At 33.9% G+C, this 20,514-nt stretch overlaps 1 protein-coding gene across 1 annotated transcript in view; it reads left to right on the forward strand.

Moving 5' to 3' along the window:
* The window catches only part of CNBD1 (cyclic nucleotide binding domain containing 1), a 397,045-nt gene that overhangs the window by 216,471 nt on the left and 160,060 nt on the right, over positions 1–20,514 (forward strand). The window lies entirely within an intron of this gene.

Genomic DNA, 20,514 nt, shown 5'->3' on the forward strand with positions numbered 1-20,514 from the left:
TTTTTTTTTAATGTAAATGTGAATTATTCTGACTTTAACTCAGTTACTCAGGAAGCCAGCACATTCCTTGGGTTTCCAGTTTCCCTGTGCCATGTGAACAATGTTTGGCATCAGGTAAACACACTGACCATTCGGCATATGTCAGTATAGGGACAGATTCCTGCAGTCGAGAATGGTGTGGGAGAGTAGCTGCAGTTTCCAGTGATCTGTGAAGAAGTTAGATCAGTTAGCGAGCTTCAAGATCTCTCATGGTTGGGATGGGTGAAGCAGACACAGATGGCAGCACAACCAAGCCTGAGGACTAAGAGATGGAATGAAAAGCTGATACCAAAAAAGGCTACAAGTTCATGGTTGACTCCACCTTTCAATATTATATAAAAATCTCAGCCTCTCCTCTCTAGTAAGCAGCATCAAAGCCCTCCCTGAGAAAAAAAGGCCAAAGGAACTGTCCAGCTTTAGTATTTACCTCAACTGACTGTGGTTAGTCAGAAAGACTTTATGTTACCTGCTTTTGGTTGGAATGAGGACTTGAATTAGAGAATAATTTCCAGAGAAATCAAAAGTTACATTTGCACTCCTGAGTTCTTGGTGTGAAAGTATTTTACTTGCTGCATTAGTTTTACAAAGATCAAGCTCTCTAAAAAAAAGAGGAAGATAAATTTGTAACTACTCCAAGACAGAAACCTATTACTCACACACAAAGTAACACATTAATGCTGACATATTTTTCCCATTTATTGCTTGGTACATGGTAACTATGCCTTATGTCAGCCTTCATACACTTTGTATTAAATTTCTCTTTCTCTCTCACACATGCACATACTCCTTACATTCCTATTTAACTGATGAAGAAATTAAAAATGTTATGTAAATTTATCAAATCCACATCATAAATGGTAGAAATAGTATGTATATTGTGAATTCAGGTCTATCTCCCTTCGAAGGATTTTGTTCTTCTCATTTATTATTGTGGCCTGAAAGAATTGATACTTCCTCATTTATTTTTCATCACTAACTAATGGTAAATGATTATAAAACTTTGAGCTTGAAGATGACTATCCTATAAAATATTTAATGTAAAAAAGCCTTGATGGTTTAGGTAATCTGTTAATATTAAACATAATAGTTTACTAAAAGATTGATATTTATTGAAGTCATGACATGGAAAAAGAGATTACAACAGAATTTTTATCTAGAGGAATAAGGCATTTCCTTGTAATTTTTTTATATTCAATTTAAAAAATTACAGCAATATCTTAGAATTCATGCTAGAGGGATTAAAAATTCAAAGGTTCAGCCATTTCAGTTGTCAAGATACCATACTATGTAGAATCAGAAACTTTAATAAGAAAAAAAAATCATGGGATAAAATGGGAAGAAGCCAAGAGAAGGTGTAACTTGTGGAAGTATGTATGGTGGCTATTATCATATTCCATTTGCAGGATCCAAATCACTCCTGGACCTTGTCTTCCTATCATAAATAATATAAAATTACTTTTTGGGTCTGCTAAATCTTTTGCTATTTTTAGGAAGTATTTAGTTTTTTAAAAAAACTATGAAAAGAGCATGTATCCTAAAGTGTTCACTTTCTGAACATTAAAAATATCCTGTTAACATTGTTAATTATTTTTATTTATAAACATCTACACATTGTACAATTCACACATGGTGTTCACTATTGGGCTTTTCAGAATCAATATACTGAGTGAAAGTGACCTTAGTTTTTATTTTTGTTTTGTTTTGTTTTTGCTGTACGCGGGCCTCTCACTGTTGTGGCCTCTCCCGTTGCGGAGCACAGGCTCCGGACGCACAGGCTCAGCAGCCATGGCTCATGGGCCCAGCCGCTCCGTGGCATGTGGGATCTTCCCGGATCCGGGCACGAACCCACGTCCCCTGCATCGGCAGGCAGACTCTCAACCACTGCGCCACCAGGGAAGCCCGTGACCTTAGTTTTTAAATAATCTTTCTAATTTCCATTTAGCAATATAACTGTCACATGAAAATTGATTCTCTGATTACAGAATCTTACTGTGGCTTATTTCAGCATCCTTCTATACTTCCAGTGATATAAATGATACAGAAATGTATGCTGTAGTCACTAACTTAATGGAAGTGCATGACTTGTATTTGGTGTTGATTTCTTTCTTTGTTGAAGAAGGAACTATATAAATATATATGTTTCTGTACTTTTCTTTCTGCTAATCATATTTTAAAAGACTAGTTCAGTAACTCTTTGTACCTATCTTCTAAATTATCAGAAAATCAGAGCACATAGTCAATTCTTCTATAGTTAAATTAATGTCTATTTCATTTAGGACAGATGACTTTCCAACCATTTTTAGACTTCTTTTTTTTATAACTTTTTACTGGAGTGTAGTTGATTTACAATGTTGTGTTAGTTTCAGGTGTACAGCAAAGTGAATCAGTTAAACATATACACATATCCACTCTTCATTTTCGGATTATTTTCCCATATAAGCCATTACAGAGTATTGAGTAGAGTTCCCTGTGCTATACAGTAGGTTCTTATTAGCTACCTGTTTTATATATAGTAGTGCGTATATGTCAATCCCAATCTTCCAATTTATCCCTCCCCACTTTATCCCCTGGTAATCATAAGTGTGTTTTCTACATCTGTGACTCTACTTCTGTCTGTAAATAAGTTCATTTGTACCATATTTTTAGATGCCACATATAAGCAATATCATAGAATATTTGTCTTTCTCTGTCTGACTTACTTCACTCAGTATGACAATCTCTAGGTCCATCCATGTTGCTGCAAATGGCATTATTTTGTTCTTTTTTTATGGCTGAGTAGTATTCCATTGTATATATGTACCACATTTTTAGCAAAGGAACCATAAACAAAACAAAAAGGCAACCCTCAAAATGGGAGAAAATATTTGCAAATGAAGAAACTGACAAGGAATTAATCTTCAAAATATACAAACAGCTCATGCAACTCAATAGCAAAAAAACAAACAACCCAATACAAAAATGGGCAGAAGATCTTAAAAGACATTTCTCCAAAGAAGACATACAGATTACCAAAAAGCACATGAAAAGATGCTTAACATCACTAATTATTAGAGAAATGCAAATCAAAACTTCAATGAGGTATCACCTCACACTGGTCAGAATGGCCATCATCAGAAAATCTACAAACAATAAATGCTGGAGAGGGAGTGGAGAAAAGGGAACCCTTCTACACTTGGTGGGAATGCAAATTGGTACAGCTACTATGGAGAACAGTATGGAGGTTCCTTCAAAAACTAAAAATAGAACGACCATATGACCCATAAATCCCACTCCTCGGCATATACACAGAGAAAATGGCAATTTGAAAAGATACATGCACCCTAATGTTCATTGCAAGACTATTTACAGTAGCTAGGACATGGAATCCACATTTTCAGTACTCTTTGGGTTTAGACATTTTATAAGTCCTCATAAGTATAGCTTATTTCAGTAATTGATTCTATATTGGCCTTTGTGTATAATATTTTCAAATAATAATGGTTCTAAAAGTTGAAAATATAAAATATTCATAATATTAGATAAATGAATAGCAGCAGATGTACTATTAACCAAATGTATAAAATGAAGAAAAATATCAATTAGTAGAGGTCCTATAGGAACACTCATAAAATTTTTAATTTGACTTTATGTCTAATTATATTTTATATTCTGGAAAAACAGAAACAATCTCTTTTTAAATTTTACAGTACTCAGGGCTCACACTAAATATTTCATATTTTTAATACCAGTCATGTGCATAAATTATATTTATAATGCAATTATTTCTTTAAAATTGGATAGATTCATCTGGTGGCAAAAGTCAAAGAAAACAAAAACTCTACCCATGAAACAGATTTAATTGCATAAAATGAATTGGAACATTCACTTTTTGCTGTTTCATTAGTTGTCTTTGTTTTCACTTCAATGTGTCTATTTATAAATATATTTGTCAACATTTATTGAAATCCAATTATTTGGCGAGAGCAAAGACAAGAAACAAGGTTACAAATTAATAAAGTAAGGCCAGTGGGTCACCTTTAGAAATGAGTGGTATGGTTGTTTTGAAGAGTAGCTGTTACTTGGCATTTTCACCTAGGGTTACTCAAGTCGCATTAGAAATAGGCAACCCATTTCAGTTGCAATATTTTCCACCTGCTTTTGTAGCCATGATATACCCAACTCTTAATGCCTAACTTCAAGTCTTCCTACTCCTTTGTCCATAATATGCCCAGGAGCGTCAGAATCTCAGTTCTTCTAAGTATTGGTTCTAGGTTTGTGCTACTTAACCAAGTATACCATAAAGCTGCAAGCTCTCTATAAAAGGCACCCACATCAACACATTTAGCTCAATCAAGGAGTCTAAAAATCAGTATTCATAAATATGCTCTAGTGCTTACTATTAAACATGCACACATTTCTATTTATATCAGTCAAGTAAAAGCAATTTACTTCTATTTGTGGTTTTTAAAATATAATTTTAAGACAACAATCTAGTTCTACTTCTTGCAGTGCCACAGAATAGATACTCCCAATAAAATAACTGCTAAAGTATTCTTCTGAAAAGTTAAAACGTATCATGGGTAAATTACAAAAAAATATAAATTTTAATGCACTTTAAGTCTTGCTAAAATAAGTTAATTCTCATAGAATAAAATTATAAAAAAATAAAGTGAGGCAATATCAGAGGAGAGAAATCTAAGGATTAAGCTAGTAATAAAATTGTGAGAAATAAGAAGAGAAAGTGGCTATTCAATGGTGTGATGGAAAGAAAAGTCCAAAAGAGTTCAGAAATGTAGGTAGCTGAACTGACATTTTTCCATTAAGCTTGGGAAACTTGAAGAGACAAAAGTATTCCTAGGTTGGCGATATTCCCTGGAACTCAGAAAAGAAAATGCAAATTCACCTTTAAAAGACAGCATCTTAGTAATATTCCATTATATATATGTGCCACATCTTCTTTATCTGTTCATCTGTCGATGGGCACTTAGGTTGCTCAGCCATAAATAGAAACAAAATTGAGTAATTTGTAGTGAGGTGGATGGACCTAGAGACTGTCATACAGAGGGAAGTAAGTCAGAAGAGAAAAACTACCGTATGCTAACACATATATATGGAATCTCAAAAAAAAAAAAAAAAAGGTTCTGAAGAACCTAAGGGCAGGACAAGAATAAAGACACAGATGTAGAGAATGGACTTGAGGACACGGTGAGGGGAAAGGGTAAGCTGGGATGAAGTGAGAGAGTGGCATAGACATATATACACTACCAAATGTAAAATAGATTAGCTAGTAGGAAGGAACCACATAGCACAGGGAGATCAGCTTGGTGCTTTGTGTCCACCTAGAGGAGTGGGATAGGGCGGGTGGGAGGGAGACGGAGAAGAGAGGACATATGGGGATATATGCTTATGTATAACTGATTAACTTTGCTATACAGCAGAAACTAACACACCATTGTAAAGCAATTACACTCCAATAAAGATGTTAAATAATAAAATAAAATAGAATAAAATAAATGTTGGCATTCCCTTATCATCAAAAAAAAAAAAAAGACAGCATACTGAATTCAGGCCTAAAGCAACCTATATTAAATTTAAAAATTCGACTTTCATTGAAAAACAAAATCACCACGCATTTAAGGAAACAAGTCACCATTATTGAGATATAAAGAAACAATAACCATAGATTTATTCCTGAAATGACTTCAGAGATTGTAATGTCAGATTCAAGATGTAAACTTCTTTGACTGAAAGATTTAAAAGGATAAAAAGTTATATAAATTAGTTAAATACAGGGAACAGTAGAAAAACGTCTTGGTAGATTTGGAAAAAATCCCAATAGATATTTTAGAAATTTAAAATAATAATAATAATTATAGAAGTAAAAGCTCACGATGTGGATAAAAAGTAAGATAAATTTTAATAGAGAATTAATAAGTTATATGGTTCAGTTTCAGGAGGTAATAATTTAAAAATTTTTAGGGAAACACAAAAGATACAAACAGGGCTTCCCTGGTGGCACAGTGGTTGAGAGTCCACCTGCCGATGCAGGGGACACGGGTTCGTGGCTCGGTCTGGGAAGATCCCACATGCCGCGGAGTGGCTGGGCCCGTGAGCCATGGCCGCTGAGCCTGCACGTCCGGAGCCTGTGCTCCGCAACGGGAGAGACCACAACAGTGAGAGGCCCGTGTACCACAAAAAAAAAAAAAAAAAAAAAGAGACACAAACAGACAGACACTTAGATCAATGGAATAGGATAGGGAACCCAGAAATAACCTCACACACTTATCGTCAATTAACCTACAATAAAGGAGGCAAGAATATTCAAATGAGAAAATTCTCTTCAACAAGTGGTGCTGGGAAAACTGGGCAGCTGTATATAAAAGAATAAAATTAGAACATTCTCTAACACCATATATGAAAATAAACTTAGAATGTATTAAAGACCTAAATGTAAGGCCAGAAACTGTAAAATTCCTAGAGGAAAACATAGGCAGAACACTTTGTAACATAAATCAGAGAAATATTTTTTTTGGATCTTTCTTCTAAAGCAAAGGAAAGAAAAGCAAAATAAACAAATGGAATCTAATTAAGCTTAAAAGCTTTTGCACAACAAAAGGAAACCATCTACAAAAGCAAAAAGACAACCTAGTTAATTGGAGAAAATATTTGCAAATAAGATGACCAATAATGGGTTAATATCCAAAATATATAAACAACTCATAGAACTCAGTGACAGAAAAAAAAAACAACCTGATTAAAAAATGGGCAGAAAACCTCAATAGACATTTTTCCAAAGAAGACATGCAGGTGGCCAACAAGCACATGAAAAGATGCTCAACATCGCTAATCATCAGGGAAAGGCAAATCAAATGTAAAATGGATACCTAGTGGGAAGCAGCCACATAGAACAGGGAGATCAACTCGGTGCTTTGTGACCAGATACAGGGGTGGGATAGGGAGGGTGAGAGGGAGATGCAAGAGGGAGGAGATATGGGTATATATATATATATATATATATATATATATATATATATATATACCTGATTCACTTTGTTATAAAGCAGAAACTAATACACTATTGTAAAGCCAATAAAGATGTTAAAAACAAAAACACACACTGAGATATCACTTCATACCTGTCAGAATGGCTATCATAAAAAAGAATACAAATAACAAATGCTGACAAGGATGTGGAGAAAAGGAAATGTACACTTTTGGTGGAAATGGAAACTGGTGCAGCCACTGTGGAAAACAGTATGGAGGTTTCTCAAAAAACTAAAAATGGAACTACCATATGACCCAGAAGTTCCACTCCTGGGTATATATTTGAAAAACACAACACTAATTCAAAAAGATACATGTACCCTGTTGTTCATAGTAGCATTATTTACCAATTGTCAAGATATGGAAGCAACCTAGTGTCCATCAACAGGTACGTGGACAAAGAAGATGTGGTATATATATACAAATACAATACTACAATACTACTCAGCCATATAAAAGAATGAAAAAAATTCCAGTTGTAACAACATGGATGGATTTGGAGGGCATTATGCTTAGTGAAATGTCAGACAGAGAATGACAGATATTGTATGATATCACTTATATGTAGAATCTAAAAATACACCATACTAGTGAATATAACAAAAAAGAAGCAAGCTCACAAATACAGAGAACAATCTAATGGTTACCAGTGGGGAGAGGGAAGGGAGGAGGCACAATATAGGGGTAGGGAATTAAGAAGTACAAACTATTATCTATAAAATAAGCTAAAGGATATATCATACAACACAGGGAATATAGCCAATATGTTATAATAACTATAAATGGAGTATAACCTTTAACAATTATGACTCACTATACTGTATGCCTATAACTTATATAATGTTGTACATCAACTATACTTCAATTAAAAAAAAAAAGCATGGGCTGAGGGTAGAGATCTCAAAAGCATAATGGATACCAAAGAATAGTAGGCTAAAAACCTCTAAATTTCCAGGAAAAATTAATTTCAACTTTGGAACTTATATCTATCAAAAATATCTTTTACGGATCAGGATCAAATAAAGACCTTTTCAGACACATCAAATTCAGTACATGGTCACCGAAGGAACTCTTAAAGGATGTATTTTAGGAGGAAGTGAAATAATCCCAGACTCCAGGTTTAAGATGAAAGAACTCATAGGCAAATAATCTGTATAAAATTCATGTAAATAAAATATTATCTGTATAAAGTTATAATAATCATTATTGGAATAATAATCTTCAACTAAATATACAGGGATAAAAACAAAGTAAACAAGAGTATGTAAGATGAAGGTTGAATAGGTTTAAAGTGTTTGAAAATCCTTTTAATTATTTGTGAGGGTTTAAGATACTGATTAAACTCAATGAATAGAGATTATTATATCTTCATTAAGAAAGAACAAATTATAGAGAAGGTTTTGGGATTTCTCAGTTCTCAAAGTTTGTGAATCTTTCCTTTAATTCCCATTCCAGTTCATGGGGTACCAGATTTTCTCAAAAAGACCCAATTAATATTTAATCAAAATGGTGAGGCTCTCTATTCAGTGTAAGTTAAGAGACTATAGGATATTCCTTCACTGTCTACTATTGGCTACCTCAGCTACCTTATCATTAAAATAGAACATTCTCTGGTAGTAGTTCATGTCTTGAACTGAAAACTTAGAAATGTTATTTTCTAATCCCCCTTTGCCTCTACATTGAAAAATGGAGTCCTGTCCCCCAGTATTTTGGAATTTTGTTTAAATATAAATAAAATTTAGATTATGTATTGCCAAAGTGTCCAGTGTCCACTCTCCATCTTATTATTATTATAATGGACTTTTTCTTTTTCCAAGCGAGATTAAATTTCTGTTGCTACTGCTCACTCTTCTAAAATTCCTAATATATTTTCATGTAAACACCATTTCTATATACTGTCATTAAATCATTTAAAAAAAATATTAAGCAAATTCTCTGCACTAGAATTAGGCTATCAGTTTATATTTATTTTTGTTTTTACTTTTTCAATATTCTAATATGTGATTTTGAAACTTTTCTTAAAAGGTATCATGAAATAATGAAATGGCTATTTGTAAGTCATTTCTCCAACGTCTTTAGTCTCAGGTTTTCAAATTGTAGTTTCAACTTCACATATGTTGTTTAGTGCTTTCATTGCATCTCATGTCTTTAAATGTCGTCTTTATGCTGATAAACAAATAAGGACCAAAGCAAATTTCCCTCTCCTACAAGTCCTGTACTCCTTTCTTCTCCACTTTTGTAGTCAGCATTGTGCCATCATCTTACTTGCTCCAGCCAAAGCATAGGAGTTATTCATGTATTCCTCTTTTTGCTTTACTTTTGCCTCCATTAGCAAGTCCTATGAAATATATGTTCAAACAATGTCCTCGATATTTTCATTTCTTTTCATCTCCATTATGACTACCATTGTGAAAGTCACTATCACCTCTCACCCATGTCACTGTAATAGCCTCCTAGTTTTTTCTCTGCTTCCATCCTTGCTTTCCCTTAATCCATTTTTACCAAAGTAGTTACAGTGATTTTTTAAAAGTCTATTTAAAAAATGCAAATCAGGCTTCCCTGGTGGCGCAGTGGTTGAGAATCTGCCTGCCAATGCAGGGGACACAGGTTCGAGCCCTGGTCTGGGAAGATCCTACATGTCGCTGAGCAACTGGGCCCATGAGCCACAACTACTGAGCCTGCGCATCTGGAGCCTGTGCTCTGCAACAAGAGAGGCCGCGATAGTGAGAGGCCCGTGCACCGTGATGAAGAGTGGCTCCTGCTTGCCACAACTAGAGAAAGCCCTCGCACAGAAACGAAGACCCAACACAGCCAAAAATTAAAAAAAGAAAAAAAATTAAAAACAAAAAGCAAATCAAATTATGTTTATCCTCTCCTTTAAATCTTCTAGTGGCTTACTATGACAGTTAAAATAAAATCCAAAATTTTTGCATGTCTACAAAATGCTCCCTCCCATACCATCTCTTCCAACACCATTATACCTTTGGTGTTTTCTGTTCCTTCTTCCTGATATTCTCTTCCCCTATCTTCATAAGACTAACTTTAGCACTATTTGTATCTCAGGCTAATGCCATGTTTTAGAGGCCTTTTGACTATCAAAGTCAATCAGTTTTGTCTACATAACATGTTGAGTTACTAGATATTTTCTTCTCTGTATACCTGTCTGTCTATCTATCTATCTATCTATCATCTATCTATTGATCTATCTATCTAATATTTTCTAACCACCATTCCTAGAATACAATATTTTCAGGATATGACATAATCCATGGGAGTAGCATTCTCATATTTATTTTTCATTGGTTTATCCCCGTGTATATTGCTCATTAAATATCCATTGTGTGTACAAAAATTGCTTTTCTGCCATTTTTATTTATTACATTTTTTATTTCTGTGACAAATTTTGTTAGTATGTTTGTTCATTGATAACAGCTGGTGGTCTTATCATCCAAGAATTTCAATGTATATTTCTAACTACATTTGTAAATGTCTTACTAAATTTTTGAATTATCTTAAAACTTTCTGAAATAATTCTCAGAGTCATTTCTATTAGATTGGTTGAACCTTGAGAAATTCTAAAAACTGCACATGAATAATAATTTATTTCTATCAAGTCAAACAGAATTTAAACATGATACAATCTGGCTTATTTTTTAGTACATAGAACTATGAACAACCTCTAGAATGATAAATTTTTAATTTTGAGCACCCTAGACAAAAAAATGAAAATGTCAGGGCAGATGGATTTATAAGTGAATTCCTTTGCATTGAAGGATTGATAGAAGTGTGTTTTTTAAAGCTGTATTACCCTCTGAGGTTTTCACTTTTTTACTATTTGTGGAACAATTCTTCTTCTTATTTTATATTTTCAGTATGAATTTTCTTTATCTATTTCATGCAGAATATTTTTCTGAAAAGGGTATCTGAAAATTCTAGACATTCTTTTTTTAACTGGGGTATAGGTGTTTTACAATGTTGTGTTAGTTTCTACTGTACAGTGAAGTGGAGTTCCCTGTGCTATACAGCAGGTTCTTATTAATTATCTATTTTATACATATTAGTGTATATATGTCAATCCCAATCCTCCACCTCCCAGCTTTTTTTTTTTTTACTTTTAATATGTCCAATTAGCTTTTCCTTGAAATTTTAACACGATATTGAAGGAAATACACCATCAAATAGGTAACTTTCATATATATTTGAATAGCCAACAGATTAACTTTTGTGTAAGTACTGTAGGAAAATATTTTATTATTCTGAATAGTACCTTTAAAAATTAAATTTATGTAAATTAGTTATATTTCTTACTTGCAAACATGTCAGGATTTAATCTTTATCTTTCTTCCACTCTGGTTTCATGATAGGTAGTAGCTTTTTATAAATACATTTACATTTTTCAAAACTTTCCTTGCCTTAGAGGTGGTTTGTTTTGTCATTAAATTAATTTGGATTCCTACATGTTGGACTTGATGAATAAATATGAATACATAATTATACATTTAATTTTGGTCACTCCCTATTGCAATCCTGTAAAATAGATTTATCAATATTGTTTATTTTACAGAACACAGATTCAGATAGGTTAATGAACTTTCTAAGACATAAACTAGGAAGAAGCAGAATTAGATTTGAAATCAGAATGTTATGTGGCAACCAAGGAGGGATACTAATCTAGAAGCGTGAATAGACTAACATGCTGCAATCTTTAATTTACAGACTGCAGAATCTCTGTGGAGAATACTGACATACAGCCCAGCATGCTTTTGTGAGTCATGTGCTGCCAAAATTCTCCAGTCCTGATGAAGAGGAATCTGAATCTGACTCATAATAATTGGTATATGTCCTCAGTCACTCAGACAATTTCCAGATCTGTGTATAAAAACAACAAATTTGAGCCCACATTTTCAGAAGTCTCTGCAAGCTAGATAATACCACCCTGAAGTGGAGTGCTGTGACAGTCAGCTGCTAATCATAGGGGATCAGTTTCCATGGGAAACTAAGACAATCTAATTGACTAAATGATTCATTTCACTGCAAACAGAGTGAGGCCCCAATCTGTCTCCTTACCATTCCCAGTTACCACAGTCATGAGAATCCATATTACAAGTATGTGGTGCTGTTTCATGAATATCTTATATATGTTGAACAAACACTCTTCTTGTTCTGTGCCCTGTCCACAGCCTGAACACCTTTACTTAGAAATCTAGGGGCAGGTTGTTTTTCTTTCTATGCTTAGGTAGAACATATTATTTATTTGTTATTGCTAATAAATATATAGTATGTGTTGATTGTAATTACATGTAACATTGAGTTCACTGATTTCAGAATAAAGAAAAAAATAACATATCAGTGGTATTACGACTGTAATTGAGGAGAAATGGGACTCCCTGGATTAGGATCATAAGACTACTGGCAAGAACCTTTTCAAGTAGTTTTATGGCATTTTCTCTATCTGAAGAAGACTTGTATGATTTTGCATTATTACTTGATTGAGAGTAGTAGGGATGTATTTATAGTTGAATTATGATAAGAGATCATGTAAGATAGGGAGCATCTTTGACACAGTACATGTAAAAAGAAAGGTATGTACAACTGGAAATTGAAGGATGAGCTGTACTAATGTCCATCAGAGTGTCTCCCATTTTCATACGCCACACACTATCCTGACTGAGTAGCCATGTATTATTTTCATGTGCCTTGATTCCTCTGAGCATATGTAATTGGATTGCGGGGTAGAACTCAATCCAAAGGCAGCCAATCCATAGATTGGCCAACAGGGCACAAGGTGGATCTTTGTGAAGGGCTAAAATGGGTTTTTCTCTTGACAATTCAAGCTAGAAAAATGGTAGTGTGAATCAGGAAGTAATGGGAATAGAAGCTGAAATGATGCAGTAAATTAACAGAGTAAGAACATCAAGGGCCATTGATAAGCCAGAATCATGAGGGGACAGAAGTAACTTAATAAGGAAAAATCATGGAGTAGAGATCAGCTATACAGGATAGAAAAATAAAAGTATTTTGTTTACAAAGCCCATAGCAATAGGAATAGAGAAACACTGAGTCAAAAAATGACTGTGCTATAGAGTGAAGAGTCCCTTGAATTCTAAACGGGATTTCAGTTCTAGTTCCTTTGGGGCGCAACCATATTTGATTAAGATTCTTTGTCTCTTTAAGTGTGAATTATGTTCCCTTTCTCTCAAGTAAGAAAACTAAGTCTGAATAGCTTAAGCAAAATACACAATTCATTTCAAGATTATGCCAGAGCAAAATTGCACTGGACAGAATCAAGCAGGCAAGGAATACTTCATTCAGTTGCAATAAAGGTCAAGACCATCGCGATAGAGGAGAGAGATTAAACTTAACTTCTCTGAAACAGATGTAGGAGAGAGTTTTAGTGCTGGAGTGAGCTAGTGAAAAAGTGTTGGAGGGCATTGGTAAGAGGTTGTCAATTTGATAAGACCATTTGTCCTTGCTAAATGCCGCTTACTGAAGTTAGACTTCTAATTTCCCACAGAGACTGGGAGATAGGGGCTCTGTCTTTCTTGATTAAATTTCAAAGGGATGGCTTAACGGTCCTTGAGAAAGACATCCCTGGGTTGTAAAACAGGCAAGAAATTGGGAAATTTACATCTCAAAGAGCAGTGAAAGAATTTACAGTTACTGTCTTCTGAAGTAAATGCTCTAAAAAAAGAGGTTAGGGGCCTATCATCAGGAATAAACCTGTCTAAAATTTAGTCAGGCTGAGGGGACTGTTAAGGCCTTCTTGGTCAATTACCTGAGTATTCAAAGAGCTAAAATCGTGACAACCAAGTTTTAGGAAGGCAAGGAGCATAAACGTTGTAGTAACATTGGCAGCAAGAGATCTGTGTTCTCCAAAAACACCATTATGAAGATAATACACTTCCAGTCACGTCTTGGCTGTATCTTTGCAGTTAGTTGAAAACTACCAAGAGCATCATTTTGACACAGTTTAGATAGAGTGCACATATATTTATTTATTCAACAAATATTTATTGAGTATCTACAATGCACCAGACACTTTCTAAACACTAGGTACTTATTCACCAGTGAAGAAAATATTCAAAATTCTCTATATTTAAATTCATAGAAGGGCAACAGTTAATGACCAAAATAAATAAACAAAATGTTTAGGAGTGACATCAGCAAGATGGTGGAACAGTAATTTTCTATTATCATTTCCCCACAGAATATCAATTTTGTCAACCACCCAAAGGTGAGAGTACCTTTTTGGGAGTTCAGGAGTCTAGCAGAGAAGTTCCAGCATACCATTAGAGCAAAAAATGTTAGAATGGATGCATTGAAGAGGGTCACTTCATTTGCATCATCCCTTTCCCAAGGCAGCCGAGCACAGTGCCACGTAATTTCTCCCATGGGGGAATGTAAGAACTTAGTGAATGAGTGCCTTTCTGCCAGCTGTGCAGGATGCTGCTAAAGAGGCTAACTTCTTTCTTGCTGCACCCAGAATACTGAGGTTATAAAAATGAGAGGAAGGGAGAAAGATGCTGGTCTCAGAATTCATCAAAGGGCAAGCAGAAGGTTTGTGGACTCCATCAAAAAGCCCACCCATGAGCCACCTAGGATGCCTCACCTGTGACTCTTCCAACTGGCACATGAGCACCCTTAATACTTGTGTTCCTCACCCTTACCCCAATTTTAGATTCTCCCTGTGACCCATGGATAATGATAGCAAGCCTTTGCAGATGGTTAACAAGCATGCACAGAAAGCTGGCCAACTCTGTGGGATTAGGAGAAGACACACACACATAAGCATTTCAGGCACTGCCCTAAGGAAAACAAATGGGAGGCTCTCAATATCCAGTCTGGCTTTGCAGGATTGAGAGAAGGTACACAGTTAAAAAATTCCCTCTCAAGAGGTAACAAGAGGTGTGGAGCAGATGCTTTCATAGATAAGGTGTGAGAAAGTCTCAGAATCTCCAGCCAGGCTGACTAGTGAAAGTATTTCTCTATGAAAACCAAAACCAATCAGTAAAGACTGGAGGAGGTGATTGCCGCTTCAAATGTAATGACAGTAATGCAAGACTTTAAGGAACATGAACAATCAAGGAATTATGACACCACCAAAGGCACACAGGGGACACAGTAATTTTTTAGTAACTCACCCCCTAAAAAGGAAATCTACAAAGTACCTGACAAAGAATTCAAAATAATTGTTTTAGGGTAGTTCAATGAGTTACAAAAAATGACAAATAGACCACTCAATGAAATCAGCAACAAATACATAAGTAAAATGAGAAGTTCAACAGACAAATAGAAATCATTAAAAATATAGAAATTCAAGAGATGAAGAATACATTGAATGAAATGAAAAATAGAATAGAGTGTCAACATCAGATTTGATCAAGCAGAATAAGAAAATCTAAGAAAGCCTGTGAGATTTATAGTATACCATAGAGTGAATTAAAGTTTGCATATGGGAGTTCCAGATGTAGAAGAGAGGGAGAAAGGGGCAGAAAATTTATTTAATAAAATTTATTTAATCAAGAGATGAAGAATACATTGAATGAAATGAAAAATAGAATAGAGTGTCAACATCAGATTTGATCAAGCAGAATAAGAAAATCTAAGAAAGCCTGTGAGATTTATAGTATACCATAGAGTGAATTAAAGTTTGCATATGGGAGTTCCAGATGTAGAAGAGAGGGAGAAAGGGACAGAAAATTTATTTAATGAAATAATGGCTGAAAATTTTCTAAATCTGGAGACAGATATGAACATCCAAGTGCATGAAGATCAAAGGTGCAAAATAATATTCAACTCAAAGAGGATTTCACTGACAAATCAAACTGTCAAAATACAGAGAATTTTGAAAGCAGCAAGAGAAAAGAGACACATCACACAAAAGGAAACACCTGTAAAGACTACCAGTGGCTTTCTCAGCAGAAACCTTGTAGACCAGGAGACTGTGGAATGATATATTTAAAGTGCTGAAAGAAAAAAAAATGTCAATCAAGAATATTTTAGCTAGCAAAGTTGTCCTTCAGAAATTGAGAGATAAAGACTTTCTCAGACAAAAAAGAGCTGAGGGAGTTCATCATCACTAGACCTGCTTTAAAATAAATTCAAAAGGAAGAAATGAAACTGAAATGAAGCTAATTTAGTAACAAGAAAACAAAAGTACAAAACTCACTGGTAAAGGCAAATATATAGTCAAATTCAACATATTCTTTTAACATAATGGTGGTGTGTAAATCACTTTTAATACTAGCATAAACTTGAAAAGAAAAAAGTACAGTTATAATAACTTGTTAATGAATATGCAATTTAAAAGATGTTAAATTGCGCCATCATAAACAAAATAGAGCAGAAGCAAAATAGTTTCGTGTGCAATTGAAGTTGTTATTATCAGCTTAAAATAGACTGTTATAACTACAAGACATTTATGAAAGTGTCATGTTAACCACAAACCTATAGCAGACACACAAAAGATAAAAATAAAGGAATCAAAGTATATCATTATAGAAAATCATCAAATCACAAGGGAAAACAGCAAGAGAGAAAGAAACAAATGAACTAAAAAAAAAATTAACAAAAAGGCAATAGAAAATGCTTACCTAGCAATAATTCTTTAAATGTAAATGGACTAAGTTCTCCAATCACAAGACATCGAATGAATGAATTTAAAACAAACAAACAAAAAACTGTACACTACCTACAAGAGATTCATTTAAATTTCAAGAACACATTGGCTTAAAGTGAAGGGGGTGGAAAAAAATACTCCAAATTCTCCAGGCAAATGGAAAGCAAAACAGTGAATAAAGAAAATGTGATATATATACACAATGGAATATTACTCAGGCATTTGCGGCAACATGGATGTACCTAGAAGGTATTAGCCTAAATGAAATAAGCCAGACAGAGAAAAACAAATCCCATATTATTTCACTAATATGTGGAATCTAAAATCCCAAACTAACCAGCCAAACCAAACCAAACAGAAACAGACTCATAGTTATAGAGAATAAACTGGTGGTTGCCAGAGAGGAGGGTTGTAGAGGGACAGACAAAGTAGGTGAATGGATTAAGAGGTATAAACTTTCTGCTATAAAATAAGTCAGGAAGACGTACTGTACACATAGGGAATGGAGTCAATAATATTGCAATAACTTTATATATTGCAGGATGGTAACTGGTCTTATTCCTTTGATCATTTCATAATACATAAAAATATTCAATCACTATGTTGTCCACCTGAAACTAATATAATATTGTATGTTAATTATAACAAATAGAAAAGAAAAGAAAACAAAACATACTAGTAAGGGCCAATGGATCAAAGAAGAAATCAAAAGGGAATTTAAAAGATATCTTGAGACAAACAGAAATGGAAACACAATATACCAAAACATATGGGATGCACAAAAGCAGTACTAAGACACAAGTTTATAATAAATAATTTCAGTAAGAAAAAGGAAAGATCTCAAATAGCCTAATTTTACTTCTAAAGGAACTAGAAAAATAATTAGGCCCAAATTAAATAGAAGGAAGGAAATAAAAGAGCAGAAATAAATGAAATAGAGACTAGAAAAAAATACAATAAATCTATGAAACTAAGAGTTGTTTTTTTGAAAAGGTGAACAAATGACAAACCTTTAGATAGACTAAGACAAAAAGATAGATGTCTCAAATTCAGGAATGTGACAAGGAACATTACAACTGATATCACAATACAGTGAATCATAAGTGACTACTGTGAACAATTATACACCAAAAATTTGGATAACCTAATAGAAATGTATACATTTCTAGAAACATACAATCTAACAAGCCTAAATCAGGATGAAATAGAAAATCTGTACAGATCAATAGTGAGTAAGGAGATTGAGTCAGTAATGAGAAACCTCCCCAAAAGAAAAGTCCAGAGCCAGATGATTTCTCTTGTGAATTCCAAGAAAACTTTAATGCAGAATTAACACCAATACTTCTCAAACTCTTTCAAAAAATGGAAGAGGAGGATACACTCTCAAACTCATTTTGTAAAACCAGAATTACCTGATAAAAAAGCTAGACAGGATACCACAAGCCAAGAAAACTACAGGCCAGTATTTCTGACATATATAGACACAAAAATCCTTAACAAAATACTACTGAACTGAATTTGACAGCACACTAAAAGGATCATGCAACATAATCAAGTGTGATACAGGGATGGGGAATCAATCAACGTGATACCCCACATTAACAAAATGAAGGATAAAAATATGATTAGCTCAATAGATTATGAAAAGAAATATTTGACAAAATTCAACATAAAAACTCTCTACAAGGTGCATATAGAAGGAACATACCTTCTGTAATAGAGATTATATAAGAAAAGCTCACAGCTACTACCATACTCAACAGTAAAAAACTGGAAGCTTTTTGTCTAAGATCAGGAACAAGACAAGGATGTCCCTCTGACCACTCCTATTAACAATACTGATGTTTTAACCAGAGCAATTGGGCAAGAAAAAGATATAAAAGGGATTCAAGTTGGAAAGGAAAAAGTAAAGCAGTCTCTGCTGAATATAACCTTATACAAAGAAAATCCTAAAGATTTCACACACACACACAAACACACAAATGATAGAACTAATGAGCAAATTCAATAAAGTTGTAAGATACAAAATCAACCCCCCTAAATTGGTTGTGTTTCTATGCACTAACAAAGAACTATCTGAAAAGGAAATAACGAAAACAATCCCATTTACAATTACATCAAAAATAATAAAATACTTGGGAATGAATTGAATCAAGGAGGGGATTAATTAATATTGTTAAAATATCCATACTATCAAAAGTGATCTGTAGATTCAATGCAATTCCTATTAAAATTTCCATAGCATTTTTCACAGAAATAGATTTTTTTTTTAATTTGCTTGGAACCACACAAGACCCTGAATAACAAAAGTAACCCTGAGCAAGAAAACTGGAGCACTCACACTTTCTGATTTCAATCTATATTTAACATCTATAATGATCAAAATGGTGTGGTACTTGCATAAAAATAATTAGACGAATGGAACACAATTGGCAGCCCAGTAATAAATCTATGTGTATATACAGTAAGCTAATACTTGACAAGGGAGTCAAGAATATACAATTGGGAAAGGATAATCTCTTCAATACACAATGTAGGGAAAACTTGATAATGACAAGCAAAAGACTGAACCTGGACCTATATCTTACACCATACATAAAGTGAACTAGAAATAGATTAAAGACTTAAACATAAGACCTGAACTATAAAATTCCTATAAAAAGGCATAGTAGAAATGCTGCTTTGTATGGTCTTGGGAAAGATATTTTGGATATGACACCAAAAAGCACAAGGAACAAAAGAAAAATAGAGAAATGGGACTACATCAAACTAAAAAGTTTCTGCACAGCAAAGGACACAATCAACAAAAGGAAAAGGCAACTTATGGAATGGAAGAAAATATTTTCAAACCATATACCTAATAAGGGGTTAGTAATATATATATATATATATATATATGTAATATCTGATATATCATACAACTAAATATAAAAAATACCCAGAAAAGAAATGTGCAAAGAACCTGAACTGACATTTTTTCCACAGAAGCAATACAAATGGCCAGCAGGTATATGAAATATGTTTAACATCACTAATCGTCAGAGAAATTCAAATCAAAACTACAATGGGATGTTACCTCGTTCCTGTTAGGATGACTTTCATTTAGAAACAAAATGAAACAAAACAAAAAGATTGATGAAGACATAGAGAAAAAGGAACCATTGGGCACTATTGGTAGGAATGTAAACTGGTACAACCTTTATGGAAAACAGTATGGAGGTTCCTCAAAAATTAAAATAGAACTACAGTATGATCCAGCAATCCCATGCTGGGTATATATCCATAGGAAATAAAACAGGTATCTTAAAGAGATATCTGAAACTCCCACATTCTTTGCAGCATTATTCATAATAGCCAAGATATGGAAACAACAAAAGCGTTCATCAACAGGTGAGTATAAAGAAAATGTAGTATATATACCGAATAGAATATTATTCAGTCTTAAAAAGTAGAAAAATCCTGCCATATGTGACAACGTGGATGAACTTAGAGAACATTAGGCTAAGTGAGATGGCCAAACACAGAAAGATAAATACTGCATTATCTCCATTATGTGTGGAATCTAAAATAGTTGAACTTATGACAGAGACTAGAATGGTGTTTATCAGGGGTCGGAGGCTGGGCTGGTGGTGGAAATGAGAAGTTGATCAGAGAGTACAAATCTTTAGTTATAAGATAAACATGTTCTTGGAGACCAAAGTATAGCATGGTGACTATAGTTAATAATTTATCACATATTTGAAATTTACTAAGAGGTAGATCTCAAGTTTTCTCACAACATACACAAAAATATGGTAACTATGTGAGGTAATGGATATTTTAATTACCTTGAT

The sequence above is a fragment of the Lagenorhynchus albirostris genome, chromosome 17 (assembly GCF_949774975.1).
Source record: "Lagenorhynchus albirostris chromosome 17, mLagAlb1.1, whole genome shotgun sequence".
Taxonomy (NCBI): domain Eukaryota; kingdom Metazoa; phylum Chordata; class Mammalia; order Artiodactyla; family Delphinidae; genus Lagenorhynchus; species Lagenorhynchus albirostris.